This window comes from Ornithorhynchus anatinus, chromosome 11 (assembly GCF_004115215.2).
Source record: "Ornithorhynchus anatinus isolate Pmale09 chromosome 11, mOrnAna1.pri.v4, whole genome shotgun sequence".
NCBI classification, from domain to species: Eukaryota; Metazoa; Chordata; class Mammalia; order Monotremata; family Ornithorhynchidae; genus Ornithorhynchus; species Ornithorhynchus anatinus.
This window is the reverse complement of record NC_041738.1, coordinates 8,873,853-8,883,235: the sequence shown is the minus strand read 5'-3', so window position 1 is coordinate 8,883,235 and position 9,383 is coordinate 8,873,853.

The following is a 9,383-nucleotide window of genomic DNA, read 5'->3' as shown; positions in this document are numbered from 1 at the left end:
TTGGACTACACCAGATCTTCTCTTTTTACATAGTATTTATTAAGTGCTTACTATATGCCAGGCACTGTACTAAGTGCTGGGGTAGACACAAGCTACCAAGTTGTGCAGAGTCCATGTCCCACATAGGGCTCGCAGTCTTAATCTGCGAAGATTATCTTAATCTGCGAGGAGAATCCGGGGGAAGCAGCGTGGTTCAGTGGAAAGAGCCCCGGTTTGGGAGTCAGAGGTCATGGGTTCGAATCCCAACTCTGCTGTTTGTCGGCTGTGTGACTGTGGGCAAGTCACTTCACTTCTCTGTGCCTCAGTTACCTCATCTGTAAAATGGGGATTAACTGTGAGCCTCACGTGGGACAACCTGATTACCCTGTATCTACCCCAGCGCTTAGAACAGTGTCCTGCATATAGTAAGTGCTTAACAAATACCAACACTATTATTATTATTATTTTTTTTATTAATTCCCACTTCATAGATGAGGGAACTGAGGAACAGAGAAGTAAAGTGACTTGCCCAGAGTCACATAGCAGACAAGTGGCAGAGCCGGGATTAGAACCCAGGTACTTTTGACGCCCAAGTCCACGCTCTGTTTACTAGGCCATGCTGCTTCTGTTAAAGTCTAAAGTAATAGTAGTCATAATAGTCGCAGTAATAGCCGGCAGTAGTGGTAACATTTACTGAGTGTCCACTTTCATTCATTCAATTGTATTTATTGAACGCTTACTGTGTGCAAAGCACTGTACTAAGCATAATATATGAGTGCAATATAACAATGAACAGATACATTCCCTGCCCACAGTGAGCTTACGGTCGAGAAGGGGAGGAACTTCACCTGACGCACTGTACTACCTGTCTGGGAAATACAGAACAATAGAGGAAACAACCGCAAAAATATTTACCACCAGAGTGATCAAAAATAAATAATTGAGAACACATTTTTACGTGAGTCCTAAGGAGGGTGGAAATAAGTTCATGAGTGTAGGAGTTGGCTGAAGGTGCTGGGAAATAAATTAGGGAAAGCTTGTTGGAGGAAGTGGGATTTTAGAAGGCCTCTGCTGAATCTGCTACCGTTGTTCTGAGACTTCCTTTATATTTCCCAGGCCCTATTTTATTGTTTGGGTTTTTTTTTTTGTTTTTTCCTGCTCTTTCTCTTCTTGGCAAAGGGAGCCATTTAAAGAATGATGGATCTGACTGCTAGATTAAAAACAGCCAGGTTTGTGAGTGCCTCATCAAGAACGTCTCCGAGAACACTCTCAGGAGCACTCTCTGTTCTCCCAGGAATGCATTCACCAAACCCCTACCAGGAACTCACACTAAAGAGGAATATTTAGGTTTGCCCCAAATAAAACTGCCTCGGTACAATTCTGGATATGCCCCTCTCAGGGAGAAGCATCCCAGGTAATAATGATAATAGTGGTATCTGTTAAGCACTTACTATGTGCCAAGCACTGGGATAGACACAATATAATCAGGAATCACGTGAGAGCTCACAGTCCAAGTAGGAGGGAGAACAGGTATTGGATCCCCAGTTTGCCAACGAGAGAACTGAGGCACAGAAATGAAGTGACTTGCTCAAGGTCACACAGCAGTCATCCCCTCTATGTTTTGAAGTGTTTCTGACTCTTAGGCCTGTGCTCTTTCCACTAGGTCAAGGTGCTTCTGACCCAGGTCAAGTAAGTAGTTGCCTTGGGGTAAAATGTCCCTCACCCAGGGGAGGAGCACTGCACTAAGAGCTTGGGATAGTACAATACCACAGAGTTGGTAGACACATTCCCTGCCCACAGGGAATTTACAGTCCAGAGGGGGAGATTTTGATCCTGCCCTCAAGGAATTCACCGTCTAATTGGGAGAACAAGCCGATTTAAATCACTGAGCACACAGCAGTTCAGAGAACTTGAGGAGAAATAAAAATAGGAAGCATGAGTGAAGAAATGAAAAAAAGAAAAATATGGAAGGTGAGAATAGATGCTGAGAGAGTTGTGAGGGGGTGGTGTGAGCAGGATAGTGATGGGATTAAGAAACAAAACGAGGCTATTCTCACTTTCTTCTACTTACTTCTTTTGATCAACGATAATAATAATAATATTTGTTAAGAACTTTCTATATGCCAAACACTATACAAAGCACTGGGGTTAATCGGTTGAACACAGTCCCTTGACCCACACTGGCCTCACAGGCTTATGGTATTTGTTGAGTGCCCACTGAGTGTAAAGCACTGTACAGAACACTTGGGAGACCTAGACCTTGCATTCAAGGAGTTTACTATCTAATGGGGAAAACCTACACAGGGACACTGGGGCAGCTGTTTTGGGCTCTGTGTCTCTGGGGGCCTCTGGGACTGGGAAAATCCCAATGGCTCAGCATGAGCCATGTAAATCAAGCCAAGCAGTTGTTGATGGTTCCTTCACTTCCGCTGCCGGCTCTAACTGCCTCCGTAATAATAATAATAACAATATTAATAATAATAACGACAAATCCCGATCACGGTTCGCTCTGCCCAAGGCACCTCTGGCCCTGCCCTCGTCCCACCAAAGCTCTAGGAGGCTGCGGGTTTCAAGCCCCTCTCACTCACGGCCAATAAAGGCCTCTGAGCCCAGCGCTGCTGGAAGCAGGGCTTCCTCCGTGGCGCTGCTAGACCCAGGAGAAGACATTTGAGCCGGCTCATTAGGAATGATTTTCGCATTGTCTAAAGGCTCTGCAGGACCCCAGAGAGCCAGGCTCCGGCTGGCGGAGTGGTGAGGCTCCCTTCCGCCGTAATGGAAATCCTGCCTCCCGGCCTCAGGGCACCCCGCTGGAACAGGGGCCCCACCAGGTCCATCCACAAACATGACCTTTCTGGTTTAAGAGACGTGGTTTCGAAATCAATTCGGGCTGATGAGGCCTCTGGAATCCAGCTCGGGGCCCGTCTTCAAGAGTGGAGGAGGCAGCCCCGCCTGCAGCGGAAACTTCCCCGGGTAGCGGGACGATCGATGCCCCCTCAGGGTGGCAGGAAGGTGAAGGGGTCAGTGGTGCCGTGGTGTAATGCTTAGCACCCTGGACTTGGGATCCAGCGATCCGAGTTTACTCATCGGTGGGGCTTAGATTTTTGAAGAGAAGCGGCATGGCCTAGTTGATAGAACCTGGGCCCGGAAGTCAGAAGGACCTAGGTTCTAATCTCGGCTCTGCCGTTTGTCTGCTGGGTGACCTTGGGCAAGTCACATCACTTCTTTTAGAGAAGCAGTGTGGGCTAATGGAGAGAGAACGAGCCTAGGAGTCAGAGGGACTTGGGTTCTAATCCTGGCTCTGACACCTGTCTGCTGAGTGACCTTGGGTGAGTCACTTTGCTTCTCTGGGCCTCAGTTACCTCATCTGGTAAAATGAGAATTGAGACTGTGAGCCCCATGTGGGACAGGGACCATGTCCAACCCGAACAGCTTCTACCTACCCCCGTGCTTAGTACAGTGCCTGGCACGTATTAGCCCATAACAAATACCATTTCAACAAAAAGGCAAATGCACACTCTCTACACATTTCACCTTAGCTTCCCCGATAGCAACCTGGTTGGCCTCTGGAGGGCAGTGACACAAGCTTTATTAGTAATAATAACCGGGCTAATAATAATCGTCGTATTTGCTAAGGACTTATTATGTGTTGAGTACTGGACTGAGTGCTAGGGTAAATAGAGTGAAATTAGATTGGACACGGTCCCTGTCCCACACGGGGTTTACAGTGTAAAAAGGGAGGGAGAACAGGTAGTGAATCCCCATTTTACAGATGAGGAAACTGAGGCACAGAGGAGCGAAGTGACTTGCCTAAGGTCTCAAAGAATCAGCTGGGATTAGAACCCAGGTCTCTTGACTCCCGGACCCGCACTCTTACCACTAGGCAGCACTGCCTCTCAGACCATTCTGCTGTCCCTATTCAGGCCCATTCTAGCTCTCTGGGATAGTGCACTGCTCAGAGTAACTTTTCAATAAACACTATTGACTGACTGATGGGTTGATCGGTCTTGAACATATTGACCCTGGAGGTGATGAGCTGATTGGAATTGCCCTGAATACAGATTCTCCCCGTCCTTTGTTCTCATTTCCACTCCACAACTCCGGCTCACCGTTCCAGGCGCGTTCATGCTCCTTACAAATACTTACACCGGAAGAACAACCCTCCATGAGAGTCCGAATCTACGGGGCAAGAACTCACACGCCAGAAAAGCCTGAACCAACGGGTGCCGACTCGCAGAGTCCGGAACTGGAAGGAAACGGGGACGGAGTTGACAGCCTTCAACGTCACGATCTTGGCACTGTGCTTGGCATCTCATTGTTTGCTCACAGTTCGGCAGCAACTCTGGTGCCTTCGGCAGTCTGGAGTTAGGGCTGTGGGTCAGTGAGGAGGGGTTCAACGCTAGGTGATGGATCGACTTGTGGGAGTGTGTGTGTGTGCGCACGCACACGTGCGCGTGCACGCTCACACACTGTTGAGGCTGCCCCGGTCTCTTGGTCTCTTGTCCCTGCTGCCCTGGAGAGAGCCTATGCCAGGTGTGTTAAGGAGCCCTAGCTGAGCCGGAGAGGAGCCCAGCTGCATAGCAAATGGGTCTGGGCTGCTAGGGCAGCGGGAGCAGATGGAGGGTCCCTCCGTGGGCGCTGCTTGGGAGAAGTCTCACGGTGCTCTTGAATGAGAGTCAAAGTCACAGGCATCGCTGACAGGACTGGGCTGCTCCCTCCGCGGGCCGCGCTGAAGGACGCCCCGATGAACGAGGACGAAACTCGGCTGGCGGACTCTCCTGACCACGTCCCCGGAGGGGTCCAGACCATCACGCGTAGATGGGGGCACCGGACGTCCGGAGGCAGGGAGCCGGCTGGGGGCCCAAGCGGACTTTGAAGGGGAAGCTCACGCAACGTTTTTTCGTTGAAAGGTGAGACCGAGCCTAGGAAACCAGCTCAGCCAAACCAATCCAACGAGGCACTTAAATGCTAGCGGGAGATGCCTCAGAATCAGTGGGGCCCGATGGAAATATCCCGGGCTTGGGAGTCAGAGGGCCTGATTTCTAATCCCTGCTCTGCAACTTGTCTGATGCCTAATTCCAGCTCTGCCACTTGTCTGCTGTCTAATCCCAGCTCGGCTGCTTGTCTGCTGTGTGACCTTGGGCAAGTCACTTAATTTCTCTGTGCCTCTGTTTTCTCATCTGTAAAACGGGGATCACGTGCTCGTTTCCCCCTTCCCCTTAGACAGTGAGCCGCACGTGGATAAAGACTGTGTCTGACCTCATTAGCTTGTATCATCATCCCCTCTGCTTAGTACAGTGCTTAGCATAGAGTAAACGCTTAACAAATACCACAACTATTATTGTTCCCCATCTCACTCATTAGCAGGAACATTTATCAGACTCTGGCTGGGTGTAACAGCAAGTTATCCAGAGTAATTCTCTTCCTCCTCCTCCAGTACATTTTGCCTTTAGTTATCTGGATATTTCAGGCCCCCTAAATCATCTTCACCTGAAACATCAGATCGTGGATGCCAACCTGCAATGAAAAGCATGAATTACCTGCATTATTTTGATAACTTAGACCTAACCACTCAGGCAGACCTACCCCACATGCCACCCTCCTGACCCCGGGCTCCTCTGGCAATGGACGTCACAACCGGAAGTGACCCTGCCTGACTGACCGTCTCAAGTTCTTCCTTTTCAAGGAACACCAGGAGAAATGTTCTGACTTCTCCTGGTCTTATGACTGAGAGGGGCATCTCTAGGAGAGAGCCTGGGGGCAGGGGGGGCGGGGAGGAAGGAGGGCAAAATCTTTCCCAAGCTCTAGTGCAGGCACAGTAGAGGTCCTGTGGATAACAGCTCTTTTATCCCCACTACCTAAATGAGAAATCTGAGGTTGCACCAGACAAGGTTGACCCCAAGGTTTTGGGGCAGCCAAGGACCGGACCCAAGGCCAGGCCTCCAGCTTCAGCGTCTGGTACGAGAAGGAGGGTTTGGAAGCACTGATTTTGTCTGTCTCCTGGGGATGGAGATGGGAGCATCCCAGCAGGTTTTCCACTGCATGGACCAGGTACACCCCCTTCTTTCACTGAGCAGGGGCTGGAGGGTTCGGGGGTCATCAGAGGGGGGTGGCAAGGAGAGCTACTATCAACTGCCCCTGCCCCACCTTGCCCACCCTCTGTGGGGAATGATCCACCACAGGGTCCAGATCCAAGAGGGGCCCAGGGCAGAGAGGCTCCCCATCTTCCCATGGAAGGTTTTCTGTCCACTTTCAGTCTGGTGGTCTAGGATGGAAGCGGGGCAGGGAACGTGTCTGCCAACTTTGTTATATTACATTCCCCCAAGCACTTAGGACAGTGTTTTGCACACAGTAAATAATAAATACCGTTGACTGATTGATTGGTCAAAGCCCTCCCATGTGTCGCTCTGGGGCTAGCACGTGGCATCTCCAGGAGACAACAAAGGACAGGCAAAGGTACACACACACACAAGCATGCATACATACGAATGCAAGTATACGCACAGACCTGTACGCAGCCATACAAACGAGGGCACGCACAAGCATGAACAAAGGCTCCCTACTCCTCATCACCCTGTGGGCATTTCTCAGAGAGCTCGCCCATTCTCCTCAGCTCTCTCTTGCCCTGGGAGAAAAGGACAGGCTGGGACCTGATGCCCCTTCGGAAGGATGGAGGGTGGAGGGCAGAGGGCAGAGTGTGGAGGGCACAGGTATGGACGACAGTTTTATCGAGTTCACTTTCAGCCAAGGTTCCTCTCCCGGCAGAACAGACCCAGATAATTTTTTCCGGATGGCCCCGGAATGCCTTTCAGAAGCCCCCAGACAAAAAGGAAAACAGAAAGCCCTTAGCCCCTTTGCCCTTCCCGTTGGCTCTGCTCCTTCCCTCCCCACAGCCGGCACAGGGCTGGCACAGGGTACGCATCGGCAGAGCTGACTGGAGGGCCCCAGCTGAGAGGGAAACAGCTCCAGTCCCCTTCTGGCGCTCGGTGCCCCAGATGTCTCGAGCCCAGCTCATCGGGAGGTTAATGACGGACGGACGAGGCTGCAGTGACCCAGAGGGGAGGCGGGGAGGAGGGGGATGGGAGGGGAGGGAGGGGCACAGGAGGTCACATCGGCTCTGGGGGGTCTTCTAGGGCCCCCTGGTAGGCCACCCCCAAAGCCGGCCCAAGCCCGGCGTCGCTGGGGCCCAGCGGGCCGAGCTCCCGGCGGAACACACGCTCGCCTCAGCTGGTGACGTTTCATGGAATGTGTCCGGGTCCCTCCCCCCCACGGAGGGCAAATATGGAAGCTTGTCAAAGGAGATCAATCTGCTCGGTGCCTTCCGGAGCCGGCCGGCCGGCCTACCCTCCGGCGGGGGACTCCAGGGACGGTGGAGGGGTGAGGGGATGGGAGGGGGAGAAGGCACGAGGGCGGCGGAGGCAATTTCGGCCTGGCTCCAGGCAGCCTCCTTCCCTCCTCAGCCCGCCAGACTGAGAAGAGTGGCCAGGCCTGAACGGCTCTAGGCCCCAGGAGCTGGCGGGTTCCTGAGCCTTCCCCAGAGCCCAAGCAGAGACAGCCAGCACCATCTGTGGAGCTGTCGGCCTTTTCAGCCAGAAACCCTCCACTCCCGCCCACCCCCCAGCCCCACCCATCTGGTGAAGAAGGTGGCTGATGTCCCAACTCCTCGTCGAATCTGCCTCCGCCATCCCTGCCCCCGTGAAACCTGTTCCCCCATAGCGTGAGACCGGGTTGTAAAGAGAAGAGTGCTATGGGCAGGGGTTTCTAGGGCCTGGCCTCTCTCCCCTCCCACTAACCTCTGAGAAAATCCAGGCCAGCCCCACTCCTGTTGTCCCGAAAGTCCTCCCGGGCCAGGGGCCTGCTTGGTCCCTCCCCATACTGGCAGCCACTCTACTGGTCAAATTCCTGGGAGCCGTGGCCCATTCACCCCGACGCTGCACCCCTAGACCGAGTAGGGCTTGTCTGGGTGGGAAGGGGGTCTAGGTTTGGGGAGCTGGAGAACAGGTGTGGGTGGAGGAGAAGGAGGAAGAGGAGGAAAAGAGAAGGAAGAGTCTCACCCAGAATCAAGGGGTCAGAAAAAGCTCGTTGTGGGTAGGGATTGTCTTTCTTTATTGCTGTACTGTACTTTCCCAAGCGCTTGGTAAGTAAGCGCTCAATAAATGCGACCGAAAGAATGAAAAAGACAACAATGTTGGAAGAGCCTATGACTATGACTCCTCCACAGGGCTGGCTCAGAGCCTGAAAGAGATTCTGTCAGGACTGCTGCAATAGGGGGTACTAGGCCAGCACAGACACTTAAAGTGAATCGGGGTCCCCAACATCTAACTCCTCATGAGCCGCCTGGGAGCATGCCCTCTCTCCCCACTGACTGCTCCTGAGAAGAGGAAGGAACTGGGTTGAGACGCAGCGACCCAGCCACCTGGGAATCTGGAGGGCTGGGAGTTAGACCCTGGAAAAGGAATATCTGAGATAGATCCCACCCCTTGAAGAGCTGGCAACCCATTTGGGGAGACAGATCAGGCATCAACTCCTAAACTGGAAAATCCATCAAAGAGACACATCAACATATTAAGCAGATGAAATCACCTCTTCTGAGGAGGGTTTGGAGTGATTGGAACCCATTGGAGTCAATCTGAGAAGGCTACATGGAGGAGGTGGGGCTTTAGCAGCATTCTGGTGGAGGGAATTAGTGCTTTCCTGGAGCCGCCAGTGTTTTCATCTGGCTCTGAACACTGAGCAGAGAGATCAGCCTTGTTTCTGGATTCACAGCATCTCCAATTAACACCACAAACTCCGACAGGATCTCAGGTATTTCGGTCACCATGACTCAGAGCGAGAAAATGGATGTGACTTCCCTCAGAACTACATGGTAACCACATGAGTTAGCAAGTTTAATTTCGGGGGGTACCTGCCAGCAGAACAGATTCCAAGAAGCAATCGATCACATGGGCAGCTCGTGAGGCACAGAAATGGGAAGGAAACAGCAGAATATCGCCCGGGCTGCAGAGGCAAATGCCTTCTCCACCGAACCGCCATCATCAAGGCAAGCGACTGAGCCGGCACTCCACACTCCTGCAATCCTCACATCTCCCCTCCCCTGGGCCCCTCGGTCGGCCACCCACCGTGTGACCTGGAGAGGAGAAGAAGGAGGAGGAAAAGGGGCTCAGCTGAGGTCTGCGATGAACTGTTTTGCCTCATTTCCCCAAGAGAAATCAGCAGAGCTCCCGAAGAAATAAAATCAGATCTCCAAGACCAGGACCAGAAGGATATTTTTGGGAATTTATTCATGCAGGTGAGGTTGATCACTCAGAAGCATTCAGGAACCTGTTCCCGGGGAGACCCAGACCCTTGAGGACCAGCCCACCTCAGTGTTGATCTCTGATCTTTGCTTTTCTTTCTCTCTCTCCGTT